Genomic DNA, 15,162 nt, shown 5'->3' with positions numbered 1-15,162 from the left:
TTTCCCTATTTTGATGAAGAAGGCCATTTCTAATAGAGATTGGGAAAGGAAATATGTGAAATAGGACATAATAACTACACCTTAAAAGAAATAATTTTAATGGTTCAAAATCTTTCACAGAATCATATTAAAATGAAGGCAACATTAGTTTACTATTTGACAGAGATGAAAATAGTTTTCAGTAAGGATCTGGCCTGATAACTAGACCTTGGGTTAGTATATTTTCTAGTTACAGATGTAAATCTAAATCTTCAAAGTACATATATGACATATAAGCCAACCAAATATGAAATAGTATTAGATCATTCTTTATGTTCTTGGAAATGAAGAGATAATGTACTTATGATCCTTCATTAAAAATGTTCCTTAAGCCCTAGCAACTTCGAAGTTCTGGGACTTACATCAGAGAATATCACATTTCCAATGCCTATACATCTGTTTAAATTCATCATATATGTGCAACAATGACAACGATATTGTAAATTGTGTTTAGAAAGAATTGATGCTCTTCCTAACTTTTACTTTAAATCAAATCCTTGTTATTAGTAATACTTAAGCTTCCCATTTCAAAGTAGTAAAAACTAAAGTCATTAAAATAATATCTAAAATCAAAGTACAGCTTTATCTATGAAACTATATATCTTGTAGACGCTTGGGAGCAGAGACCATATGAGTGAACTCAGAGATTAATGTCACTATGAACAAGAAAGGAGATATAAAAAATAAATAAATATATATATATTGTGTATGAGTATATATACACACACACAAAAGGTGTGTGAGTGTGTCACATGCTCAAACATTTTTTGGCCAAATGTCCCAATGCTGAGTTTTAAATTCAGCATTATCTTATCTCTCTTTAAAGATAAGTTTTTACACAAAAAGTAAAAGTGCAATATGTTAAAAAACAAAACAAAATGAAATAAAACCTTGGTTTAGTATCAGTAGAGCTTATATAGACAGCAGGTATAAAAACTGGTTCACCAGGATGAAGCATCAAAAATTGTCAAGTAACATTACAAACCAAAGAAAGCAGCAGAAAAACCTCATAGCCAGGTTGTGTTCTTATGATTTTTTTTAACCCCACTGTTTCTATGTTGTATATGCTCAATCCTAAACAAAATCTATGAATATAAACTAAGACAAAGAAATTATGAATTGGTGGTTACTAAAATGTAATATACTTTACTGCTAAAGGTACTAAGAAAAGTATGCATAGCATAAATGCTAAGGAGTTTGAGCACTGAAAAGTTAAAATTAAAACATAATAAAAAATTCAAAAATTCTAAATATCATATTAAAAAAGATTTGTCATTTAATATGAAAACTTTCCTATACATTCTAAGGTCATACTTAAAAGACCAGTAATGAAAAACAGTGGCAGCTATAAAATATCATACTTTATTGTGTGAAATAAGAGCTTATTGATTGATAGAAAAATATTTTTATTTCAAATGCTAACTATATTATACCCTATATGCCACTAACAATTCCATCAAGGTAACTAGGCTTTTCAATCTGAGACTGGTAAGAATATTTCTATAATTCAACCAAATGAACCACACCAAACCAAAACAAGAAAATTAGGTAACATGTAAAGCAGTAGCCTCAATAAATGTGTGATTTATTTACCTTTTTGTTTACATTTTAGTTTTATTTTTTCAGACCTGATAAGCACAAGCTGGAATTCCTAAACATTTTTTTCTTAGTCTAAATCTTTTCCCTTAATAAATACTAAATCATAGCATCATACACTAATAGCATCACTTAACACACTGTCCTGACCTACCTTGGGACCTGCATCTTGGATTTTCCAGCTGGTCATGTTATTTTACTGATCCAACAAATACTTATGTTTTCTCATGATACAACTGATTTGGTCTATGGACAAGCTAATCATAAGGCAGTACACTATAACTCTAAAGCCCACTGTCTTTCTCAGAACCATTAATAGTACTTTACCTGAATGTATAAAAACACAAAAGAGGAGCTTCTACATTGAACATTCTAATATTGACAAAGTGAAAGGGTTTGGAATGGTTAATCAAAAAATTTAAGACCTAACTCAGTGCACTTCCACATAAGCACTGGATACCTCTGGTAAATTATAAAGATTGTCACAGTAAAAGCTTTTCTAAATCTGCTCATCAAATCTAAATCAGCTCCATCCATGAAAACAAATTTCAGGATGTTCTATAACAAATTGTAACTCTCGTACAATCAGGTTATGACTAATGCCACTTAAGTTCTAAAGCATATAGAAGACAAAGTCAAATAAGAGGTAAGGTCATGGTTTAAAGCTTACAAGAATGAAAATAATACAAAATTGTAACTATATATTGAACATCTTGGATCCAACATGCAACAATAATATCAGTACTGTTTTATCAACATGAAAACTTAATCAATTTTTACACTGATAAAATAAATATGCATTATTCTCTATCAAATTCATATATACTTCACATAAATCCACATTTATACACTGGTTTTATATTAAATTGTCTTTTTTGACAAATTTTTGCATTGAAGAACAATAAAATAACTGTTAAATATTTTAAATTGCTGAAAAAAGTATTGCAGATGTTTACACAGATAATTATAAAAACATGTCAATAAAAATTGAACGATAATCTTTAAAGCAAACAAGAGTTTTATAACCAAGTAGTGTGGCCATTAGGGAGTTAGGTTTCAGCAATAAGCCACTGGATGTGTCAAAAACTGATTATTCGGGCTTATAACAGACCAATGGTAGCACTGGATGTCCTGGAAGTTCTCATAATGGGCAGTATTGGCCAAGCACAGTTCTCACGCATCTGGAGGATGGTGCTGGGTTGAGATAACCCATATTATGATGATGTTTCATACCAACTGCCGGCTTCACAGCTTCAAGCCTTTTCAATAAAGCCATGTGAAAAAAATATTTCACATAACATACTTATGAAAAAATCTAAGGATTTTCACCTATCTTATAGGTAATCAAACCACTACAATACAAACGTTATAGTGGGAATTAGAATGCTAAGAGTCCAGTATTAAACTTTAGTAATCACCACAAACAAGTATCAACTACTCCAAACTCTACATATTCTATATGTGTACATTACAGAGCAGTAACCAGTGTTCTGTAATTTTTGTTGTTGAAATATTTGACTACCTTGGTTAAATTAATTTCAAGAAATTTTATTTTATTTGTAGCTATGGTGAATAATTTGTTTCCTGATTGAAGTATGAAAAAGCTACTTTTTACAACTTTATTTTAAACTGATACCTAAAAATCATAAAATCCATATTAATGTAATGTTTAAATCAGGTAAAATACATTTATCTCCTCAAATATTTATTACTTCTTTTTTGTCAAAATCCTTTCTTCTAGCTTTTTAAAATGCAGAGTATACTCTCTGCAGTAACTGATGTTAGATTGGAGCAAGAAATTCTTAATACCTATTCATCAATCTTTCCTCATCCTTCCAACCCTACTCTACCAAGTCTCTGGTAACCATGATTCTACTCTCAATTTGTATGAGATCAACATTTTAGTTTCCACATATGAATAGGATCATGGTGTACTTAATTACCTCCAGTTCTATCCATGTTGCCTCAAATGAGAGTATCTCACTTTTATTTAAATGGATTAATAATATATATATATATATATATATATATATATAAACATTTTTAATTTTTTAAGGAAACTCCATGCTATTTTCCATATTGGTGGAGCTAATTTAAATTCCCATCAACCAGTGTATAGGGGGTCCCTCTTCACATACTCACCAGTACTTGTTATCACTAGTCTTTCTTACAATAACCATTATTACTGGGGTGAGGTGATCTCTAACTGTGGTTTTGATTTTAATTTCCCTGATGGATAGTGATGATTAGCATTTTTCATATGTATATTGGCCATTTATTTGTACATCCTTTAAAATTTTTTTTTAGTTATATATAGACACAATATCTTTATCTTGTTTTTTATTTTTATGTGGTGCTGAGGATCAAACCCAGTGCCTCACACATGCTAGGCAAGTGCTCTACCACTGAGCTACAACCCCAGCCCTATTTGTACATTCTTTTTGAGGAATGTCTAGGATCTATTGCCCGTTTAAAATTGTATTGTTTTTATATTACTGAGTGTTCAGAGTTCCTTATATATTCTGTATATCAATCCCTGTCAGGTGTATAGCTTGCATATATTTTCTGCCATTCTGTAGATTGTCTTTGACTCTGTTGATTGTTTCCTTGGCTATGCAAAAAGTATTTCAGTTTTGTGTGATCCCATTTTTCTATTTTCCTTTTGTTTCCTGTGAAATCCCTTTTTCATGGTGCTGGGGATTGAACCCAGGGCCTTAGGCATGTTAAGCCCACATAGATATAGGTATTGACAAATAGATACTGTTGTCTTCTAACAAAAAATTATTCATCTCCTTCTTTCCTACTTGAATGATCTTTATTTCTTCCTCTTGATTTTTCTCCCCTTTGACCAAGATTTCCAGTACAATGTTGAAATAAAATGGTGAAAGTAGACATCCTTTTTTGCTATAGTTTGTAAATATATAATGTCCCTAAATGTCCATGTATTAAAGGTTTTGTCCCTGGAGTGGCACTATTGGGATTTTATCTGGTGATCTTAGGGGGTGGGATTTTATGCCATATCTTTAAGTCACTGAGGGCAGGCCCATGAAGGGGATTATGGGACTCCAACCCATCCAGTCAAACTTCTGCTTCCTGACTCATACAATGAGTGGGCTTTCTCCATGGCCTGTCCCCTAACGTTGTCATCCATTACCTCCACCAGAGGCCCAAAGCCATTGGTCTACACAATCTTAGACTGAAACCTCCAGAACCATGAACTAAATAAGGCTTTTCTCTTACAAGTTAATCATTTCAGGTATTTCATTACAGTAATGTAAAGCTAAGTAATACACTTATCTTATTCCTGACCTTAAAGATAATGTTTTCATGTTTTCCCATTCAGTATGATATAGGCTGTGGGTTTTCTTAAATACAGTATTTTGTTGAGTTGCATTCCTTCTATACCTAAATTTTTAAGTTATGGAGTCATGGAAGGCTCTACTGAGGCCCCTGAGAAATACCCAGGTTGTCCCACCCATTCACCTTTGTCCCATGAAGAAGTTGAGCAGCCTATTCTCAGCTTAGCCAAATGAGGCTGTGAAAAGCAGATGCTCAGCCCTGGGTAAGCCCCAGATGCTGGACTTGGACTCAAAAAACTTAACACCAAAAAAAAAATAATAACCCAATCAATAAATGGGCCAAGGAAATGAACAAACACTTCTCAGAAGAGGATATGCAGTCAATCAACAAATATATGAAAAAATGTTCAACATCTCTAGCAATTAGAGAAATGCAAATCAAAACTACTCTAAGATTCCATCTCACTCCAGTCAGAATGGCAGCTATTAAGAATACAAACAACAATAAGTGTTGGTGAGGATGTGGGGAAAAAGACATACTCATACATTGCTGGTGAGACTGCAAATTGGTGCAACCAATATGCAAAGCAGTATGGAGATTCCTCAGAAAACTTGGAATGGAATCACCATTTGACCCAGCTATCCCACTCTTCAGTTTATACCCAAAGGACTTAAAAACAGAATGCTACAGTGACATAGCCACATCAATGTTTATAGCATCATAATTCACAATAGTTAGATTGTGGAACCAATGAATAGATAAAGAAACTGTAGTATATATACACAGTGGAATCTTACTCAGCATGAAAAGAGAATAAAATCATGGTATTTTCAGGTAAAAGAATTGGAGAATATCATGCCAAGTGAAGTTAGCCAATCCCAAAAAAACAAAGGCTGAATGTTTTCTCTGATATGCAGATGCCGATCCATAATGGGGGTGAGGGGGGGAGCATGGAAGGAATGCAGGAACTTTAAATAGGGCAAAGGGGAGGGAGGAAAAGAGAGAGGGTATGGAGGTAGGAAAAATGGTGGAATGAGATGGACATCATTATCCTAAGTATGTATGAAGACACAAATGGTGTGACTCTATGTACAACCAGAAACAGGAAAAATTGTGCTCTATATATGTACTATTAATTGGAATGCATTCTGCTGTCATGTACAAAAATTTAAATAAATAAATAAATAAAATTTAATTTCTGTCCTACTGGGTTTCAGTCTGGCTTTGGAGAAGTTACTCATTTCTATTTCCCTATTTCTCCATTTTGGGATAGAAATGTTCATTCTATTTCCATTCTACCATTGTATCTTGGAATTAGATAACTGGGTTTTTTTTCCACATTTTATTTTTTATTTGTTCTAATTATTTATACATGACAGAAGAATGCATTGTGATACATCATACTTAAATGGAGTATAACTTCTCATTCTTCTGGTTGTACATGATATAGAATTATACCAGTCTCGTAATAACATATGCATATAAGGTAATAATGTCTGATTCATTGTATTACCCTTCCAACACCCATGCCCTCACTTCACTCCCCTATGTCTAATCCAAAGTACCTCTATTCTTTCCTAGCACCCCTACCTTTAATGTGAATTAGCATCCACATATCATAAAAAACATTCAGCCTTTGGTTTGGGGAATTGGTTTGTTTCACTTAGCATGATATTGTCCAGCTTCATCCATTTACTGGCAAATGCCATAATTTCATTCTTCTTTAAGGCTGGATAATATTTCAATTTTTTTTACATATATATATTTGTAGATGGACACAATATCTTTATTTTTATTTATTTATTTTTATGTGATGCTGAGGATCAAACCCAGGGCCTCATATATACTAGGCAAGCGCTCTATCACTGAGCTACAACCCTATACTGATAACTGCAGGTTTTTGTTTTTGTTTTTGTTTGGTAACAGGGATTGAACTTGTTGGGGCACTTAACCCTGAGCCACATCCCCAGCCCTTCTTATTTTTTAAGACAGGGTCTTGCTAAGTTGTTCATGTCCTCTCTAAATTGCTGAGGCTGACTTTGAACTTGCAATCCTCCTGCACCATCCTCCTAAACCACTGGGATTACAGGCATGTGCCACTGTACCCATTGATAACTTTGTTGTTTGTTGTTACTGTTTTGAAGATTTTTTGGACAGATTCACCCCTAGAACATTTGAGTGATGATGGAATAAGTTAAGATTTGGGGACTATTTGAGATGAAATGAGTGTATTTTTCATTTGGGGAAGGACAATTACGCTTGTGTGCCAAGGATAGAATGGTAAGGATTGGGTTGTGGTCCCCCACCCCTGCAAGGGTTCCTGTGTTGGCAACTTGATCCTCACTATGGTGGCATTGAACTGTTAGAAACTTTAAGAAATGAGGCCTAGGTGAAAGGAGTTTGGATCATTGCTGACATTGCCCTTAGATGGGATTAATAATAGCATGTGTAATGAGTTGGCTTTCTCCAGAGTATGGTGTTATAAAAAAGTTTAAATCTGAGCACTAAATCTCTCTCTGGTTTTTTGCCTTGACTTTTGACCTCTTCCATTTATGCTGTTGCCATTGATTCCATTCAACATTAAGTTCTCTCTAGAGATAAGCAGATGTTAGCACCATGTTCTTGAGTATCCAGAACTATAAGCTAAATAAACTTTATAAAAAAAAGTACCCAGTGTAAGTCATTTTGGTATAGCAATGGAAAATATATTCACACAGGGATATTGACCTGTAGTTTTCATTTTTGTCGTTTTTATCTGACTTTTGTATCAAGGTAATGCTGTACCAATAAAATGAGAGTAACCTCCTCTTCAATTTTTTGAAAGAGCTTGAAGAAAAAGTTTGTGAGTTATTTAAATATGCAATGCAAATTCCCAATGAAACCCTTTGGTTCTGGTCTTTTCTTTGTTAACAAGCTTTTGATTACTGATTCAATCTCCATACTAGTTTTCAGTCTATTAAAACTTTCTACTTCTTCATGATTTGATCATCAAAGGAATGTTTTAGGGAATTTATTAATTTCTTCTTGATTGTCTAGTTCATTGACATATAATTAATTTTTTATGATAGTCTCTTATGATCCTTTGTTCTTCTCTGGCATCAGTTGTCATATTTCTTCTTTCATTTCTGATTTTTAGTCTTCCCTCATCTTTTCTTAGTTATTCAAGAATTTGTCAATTTGTTGATCTTACAAAAAACTGTTAGTAGGCAAGGTGCAGTGGCACACACCTGTAATCCCAGTGACTCAAGAGGCTGAGGCATGAGGATCGTGAATTCAAAGCCAGCCTCAGCAATGGCAAAGGCACTAAGCAACTCAGTGAGACCCTGTCTCTAAAAAATACAAAACTGGGCTGTGGATGTGGCTCAGTGGTTGAGTGCCCCTGAGTGCAATCCCTGGTACAAAAAAAAATTAAAAAAAAACTGTTAATAGTTTCATAGATTTTTTTCCACCATTTCTCTATTTTCTATGTCATGTATGTGTTATTTCCTTCCTTCTTCTAACCTTAGGCTCAATTTGTTCTTTTTTCTAATTCCTTGGGGTGTAATTTAGATTATTTATTTGAGTTTTCTTACTTCTCAATTCAGGCATTTATTATTATGAACTTTTCTCTGTACTGTTTCTGCTACATTACATTAGTTTGGGTATGTTGTGTTTTGATTTTTGTTTGTATCAAGGTATTTTCGAATTTTCTTTTTTGATTCTTCTCTGACTCAATGGTTCTGCAAGATTGCATTACATGATTTACCTGTATAGGTGGGTTCTCCAGCATTCCTTCTGCTGTTGATTGCTAGTTCCATTCATTTTCTCCTAAAATATACTTAGTATGATTTTAAACTTCTTAAATTTGCAAACACTTATTTTGTGACTTATCATGTCATCCATGCTGGAAAAATCTGCATGTGAGTTGAAAAGAATATGCATTGTTGTTGTAGAATAGAATCCTCTGTATATGTCTGTTGGGTCCATTTTGTCTGCAGTGCTATTCAAGTCCTCTGTTTTTTTATTGATTTTCTGTCTAAATGCTGTATTCACTACTGAAATTGGGGTCTTGAACTCTCCTTTTCCTTTATTGCTGCCTTTTTTTTGCCTTCATGTCTATTAATGTTCATTTCATGTATTTAGGTGCTCTGATTTTTGGTGTATATAGTTATAATTGTAATATCTTCCTGGTGAATTGATACTTTTATTATTATAAATGTCCTAATTTAATCTCTCATGATATTTTTTGACTTAAAGTTTATTTTGTCTGACATAAGTATAGTCATCCCTGTTCTCTTTTGTTTGACCATTTGCATGAAATTTTTTTTCAAACCTATCTGTATGCTTAGATCTAATGTGAGTTTCTTATAGATGCAAATACTTGACATTCTTCTCTATTTTTAAACCAGTTTCTCTGTATCTCTTGATGGCATGTTTAATCCATTTACATTTAAAGTAATTATTGATGGGGAAGTATTTACTATTGCCATTAGGCTCTTGTTAGTCTTATAGTTCTATTTTATATCATTTCTTCTCTTTCTGTCTTTGTGTTTGGTTGTTGATTTTTTCTTATATTGATATGGTTTGAAATCTCTTTCGTGTAACTTCTTTTCTTTTGTGTAACTTCTATAGGTATTATTTTTGTGGTTGTCTTAGGACTTACATAAATTATCTTGTGGTTATAACAGGTAACTCAAATTCAACTGTTATACTTTTTATCAACATATTGTGAACCTATAAATTATTTCAAAACATAATTTTTTAAAAATGCTCCACATTATGTAGTAATATTTTGTATTGTTTTATTTTGCATTTCCTCAATAATAAATTATATTGATCATGCTTTCAAAAAATGCTTAATATTATTTTTAATTGGCAGCAGAATACAACAGACACTAGTATGGCAATATGTAAATCAGTGGATGTGTAACCGATGTGATTCTGCAATCTGTATACGGGGTAAAAATGGGAGTTCATAACCCACTTGAATCAAAATGTGAAATATGATATATCAAGAACTATGTAATGTTTTGAACAACCAACAATAAAAATTATAAAAAAATATTATTTTTAATCAAGGAAAAGCATATTAGGCCACAGCTATTAGAACGGCAAAAAAATGTTTTAACTGATGATGCCAAATTCTAGCAAGGCTATAGAGCAACAGGAACTCTCATTTATTGCTAGTAGAAATGCAAAATAGTACATCTACTTTGGAAAATAATTTGGCAGGTTCTAGTGAACTTAGGCAAAGACTTACCATTCAATCAGCAATCTCATTCTTTGCTATGTACCCAAGTGAACTAAATGCTTATGTTTACACAACATCCTAAAATAAATGTTGAAAAAAATCATTCATGTTCACTAAATCAAGAAGCAACCAAGAAGTTCAACAGAGTAATGGATAAACAAACAGTATTTTATTAATACCTATTACATGCATTTATTTTTTATGTGAAAAACACAACTATATGGATGGAAAACAGATCAGTGATTCCTAGAGTTTGGTGGAGGGGAGTATGGTAAACTACAAAGGGAATAATCAGAAAAATGTAGGGTAGTAGAACTGTTCTCTGTGTTACTAAGATGGTGGGTAGATGTCTCTATGCCTTTGTCAAAACCCATAGAGCTATACATCACAAAGAGTGTACTTCAATATATGCAAACAAAGAATTAACCAGAATGTACAGGGATCCCTGAATGAAATAAAGGCCATGACAAATGAATCTAACTTTATTACAAATGTATGCTACAATCACATTCAGTTGTATGATGATGGATAAAGAAAGAATTGAAGAATAAAATCACCTAAAAAATCTTGTAAAGGATGGAAATGAATAGTTTATCTAAGTATTGTTAGGAAATTGTTTTGACTAAAAATGATACAACTAAAGATAAAAAAGCTGTATATACATCATGTATTCTAGGTAGTAAATTTCTTTTCTCATCATTGGATGGGTTAACAATGCCTAAAACCTTTTTTGTACATACCAAGATTGAGAAAATAAGTAAATGAATGGTAGATGGTGATAGCTAAACTTCTTGTCATCAGAGAGGGAAGTTATAGATAAGCATATGGTAGGCTAGGACTAAACCTGGAGTGGAGTCAAAAACTTAATATGAAATCACATTTATCTTAATACATATACAGATGAATAAACACAAACAAAAGAAAGATATTTGTACTCATGACTTGTTATACAGAAGAAATATATTCCCTAATTCTGCTTGCTGAGAAGGTCAGGAAAAAAAAATGACACTTCAATAACAATTAGCAAACCCAACACCCAAATCCTTGTTTCTAAATAATATTCTCCAATAGAAGGAACCAGTCCTCTGGATAAATGGCTGATTCTAAGGGTTGGAGTGGAAGAAATACAAAACTGAATCATCTTGTAGTAAAAGAAAGTAAGGAAGTACCCAGAAAACAAAGGGAGCAATATCAGCAAGATGGCTAATTACAGGTGCCTAAGGCTGGCTGCACACACAGGAAAAGACCCAAACAACAATTAAGCAACTACATTTTGACTACTGTATCCAAAAAAGACCATTGGACTATGGCAAGGCAATGGAAGAAACCCTGTGGATTACAGAAACTCAGAATGACTGCATAGAGAAGGGATCAAACACTCGCTTCTGCCACTTTGTCTTCCTAGTTGGGATCAGCTTGGAGCAACTTCTCCCTCTTGTGAAAAAGCAATAAGGAGGCTCCCAATAGTCTCCTCTTCTGTGGTGGATACCAGTAGTCTCTGGTATGGGGAATTCCTCACAGGTCCTGAGTCCAGTTTAGGGATCTGCCTAGAGTACACACAACTGCATTACTGTAGAGAAGGATCCCACATTTTGCTTCCCCTGTAACCCAAGCTGCTATTGCATGGTGCCATCTTAAAACTGGAACCATTCCTAGCATACATTCTGTTCTGGAGGCCAGTAGCCACGGAATTATTTCATCCCTGAGACTGATATCATTGGACTGTTCCTCAAATGAGCCACTACAACTCCCTACACCCTGCCTAGGAGGCACTCCATCTTCCCCATTTTGGTGACTTCAGTGTTCCAGTATGAGCTGTTCAAATCTTAGGCCCAGCAGAACAGCTGGGACACCAGTGCCCAAGTCCATATGGCAATCTGCTTCCAAGGAACAGGTGGTTCTGCCTGTGGAGAAGCCAACCTTGAACCAGCAGAGTAGCCATACAATACTTCATCATATGACCCATTCTATTGTTCTGGCTTCACAAAATACATACCCACCAGTCACACCCCTTTGGCACCTGACCCATCCTGGTGCTCTATCCAAGGGAAATGGAGCCTTGATCCAGGAGAGCAGCTGCAACCCTGGTGCCCAAGCTATCATGACCCCTAATTTCTCAGAGAAACAGCCTTTGCTGATCTGTATCACCCTGTCCTCTGGGTCAAATAGCAACCATGCCCCTGTCCTTGGATCTGGCCCAATCCTCCAGAGTCTGAGCTGATGAAGCACACCACCTCACTGGGTATTAATTCAACATTACACTGCTCCCTCCCATTCACTCACCCTTCTCAGAACCACACCACTGCTGCAATCTACCATTCTGGGTGCTTGCTACCAATGCACCCATCCTCACAGAGCCTAGGCCACTGCTGTGTCTCACCGCTCCAGGGTTCAGAGTCATCATGATGCAGTACCCTCTCTCTTGAATTAATGTTGTGCCATGTTGGCACTGGGACTTTAATTTCAAAGGTACTCTGATACAAAGGGCCAGAGTCTTTGGAACATGTCTCCTTTATCCCTGGCAATGCCAGTGTTGTACCCTGACCCCCGGGATCAGAGTCACAACTATATACATGATTAAATATATTTAAAAAAAAAACACCTGACTTTTGAATTGGGTGGCTGGAGCCTCAGGTTAGCACTCATCTTGGTCATGGACTCGCCATGGTGCTGTAGCTGTCCCAGAAGCCCAGCATCACCCTGAGTGGGACCACAGAGATCATGACATCAACAGTATTCTGTAACATGTGGCATATAGCCCTCTGAAACCTTCACTTGAGTACAGAAGTATGGACTCACCCTGCTGGTAACTACGGACACTGAACTCATAAAGTATCTCAACAGTGTGGTGGATCAGCTGAAAGATTGTCTCTACAAGTGCTCATTTCAGAAGCTGGTGGTGGTCATCTCAAAGAACAAAAACAGGGAGCTCCTCAAAAGGTGGCAATTTGATATTGTGACAAGACTGCAAAAGACGACAGTGCTCCCAGAGACAAGTCTCAGAAAGCTATCCAGGATGAAATCCATTCAGTGATCAGTCAGATTATGGGACAGTGACGTTTCTACCAAGGTTGGAAATTTCTTGTTCATTTGATCTACTGATTTATACAAAGATTTGGTAGTATCTGAAAAATGGGAAGAGTTGGGATCACAGTTTATTACCAATTCTGAGGAAATCTGTCTTCCTTCATTTACTACCACCATCCACAAAGTAAACAGCATGGTAGCCAACAAAATTCCTGTCAATGACTGAGGGTGGGATGAAAATATACTGTATTGTAATTCTCAATGTGGTTTTCCCAAAACCAAATCAACTGCAGTTAATGTGCTATATTTCATGGGTTATTTTAGCTGGGGAGCCAGCACTGTCCTGGATGAACTATGCATAACTATTCCATGTTTGTACCCAAGTGACCTACCACATTTGTCAATGTAGTGGGCACACTGCATGTTGTTCCATAGTAGCCAGCAGATTTTGTCAGCATTGCAACATGAATTCCTTTGAATGTGATCTTGTAGATGGAAAATCTTTTGCTACAAAGCTAATTATTTTCCTAAATTGTTTTGGTCAAGTAATTGACTCAGAATGTAGATAGATATTTGAATATAAAATAATATAACAAAAGAGCTATGAACATTCAGAATGTTTGTTTAGATCCTGAAAATGATGAAAAACTGCTTTTTGGGTCCTTTGTCATTTATTATATTGTATAGTTTCCTCATGGAAAAAATGCCATTTGTTTTTAATATATATAACTTGAACCCATGAAGCAATGGATAATTGTACTCTTTGATTCTTACAATACAGAATTCTTAAATACTTCAAATAGTTTATAAATCAAGCTTCAAATGATAATGATAAATAAAGTGATAAATCTGTATGTTTAAAAAAACCCCTGAAGAATTCATAAAAATGATTAGATCTAATAAACAAGTTGAGTGAATTTGCAGGACACAAAGTCAATATACAAAAGTTGGTAGTATTTATGTGTAACAATAGTTAACTATCTGAAAAAGAAATTAAGAAAACAGTTCCATTCACAATAGCTATTTGTGTAATTTCCAGACCCTACAGCCTTACTTCTCAGCTGAGGTCAATAGGATAGATCAATTGTTTCCAAATGTTCCTAGAATTCTTAAGTTGAAAGTTCTGGGGAACTGGAAGGCTACATGTGTGCTATATTTCTCTCGGGATGTAAACAAACAGTTCTAGCATTTCAGTACCAGGACATACAAATGCCAACAGTAGCTTCAGAAAATACTGGTAGGATATATCATAATAAAGAATCAGTTAGCAATCTTTGAGGGTCCTTCATTTAGCACTGTGAATACAATGACCAATAAAACAGAAGGCTCCTTAAAAATGTCCAGGGGGGTGGGGTGGGGTTGGGGTTGTGGCTCAGTAGTAGAGCGCTCCTCTAGCATGAGTGAGGCCCTGGGTTAGATCCTAACCACCACATAAAAATAAGTAAATACAACAAAAGTATAAATAAAATAAAGCCATGTTTCTAAAAATCAATGTCCTTGTCAAGCATATACAAAATGTGAGAAGGCAAAGGCAAAGTTCTGACTCATTTAGCCAATAGATAGAATGAGCATCTTTTAGATTCACACAGTTTATTACTTACATAGACAATGGAAGAATAGCCAAAGTTTTCAGCTCATTATAGTTTTTGTCCCACAAACCCAAAAGAACAATATCAAACTAAAAGGAGCCATATAACTACCACATACATTGTGGGATACTCCAGTACTGAGAAGTCAACTCTAGACTTCAGCTAAATTGTTTACAGTCTGCATCTCTATTATCACAGAGGTGAGACAGAAAGCTCTATACCTTTCCAGAACTCATAATATAATGAAAAAGTCTCTCATGACAGCCTCCCAGGAGAGACAAGTGGGAAATAGCCTTGTGAAATAGGAGATGACTTTGTGACAACTCCTTAAAGAACTCCATTCATCTTGCATTCAGAGAGAACAAAGGCATTCAACTAAGA

General features: G+C 34.9%; 1 pseudogene; it reads left to right on the top strand.

The window, feature by feature from the left end:
- The first annotated feature begins 11,193 nt into the window (after positions 1–11,193).
- On the top strand, positions 11,194–13,677 carry LOC125614249 (annotated as a pseudogene).
- The last annotated feature ends 1,485 nt before the right edge of the window (positions 13,678–15,162 follow it).

The sequence above is a fragment of the Marmota marmota genome, unplaced genomic scaffold (genome assembly GCF_001458135.2).
Source record: "Marmota marmota marmota unplaced genomic scaffold, marMar, whole genome shotgun sequence".
Taxonomy (NCBI): domain Eukaryota; kingdom Metazoa; phylum Chordata; class Mammalia; order Rodentia; family Sciuridae; genus Marmota; species Marmota marmota.
This window is presented reverse-complemented; position numbering and strand designations above follow the sequence as displayed.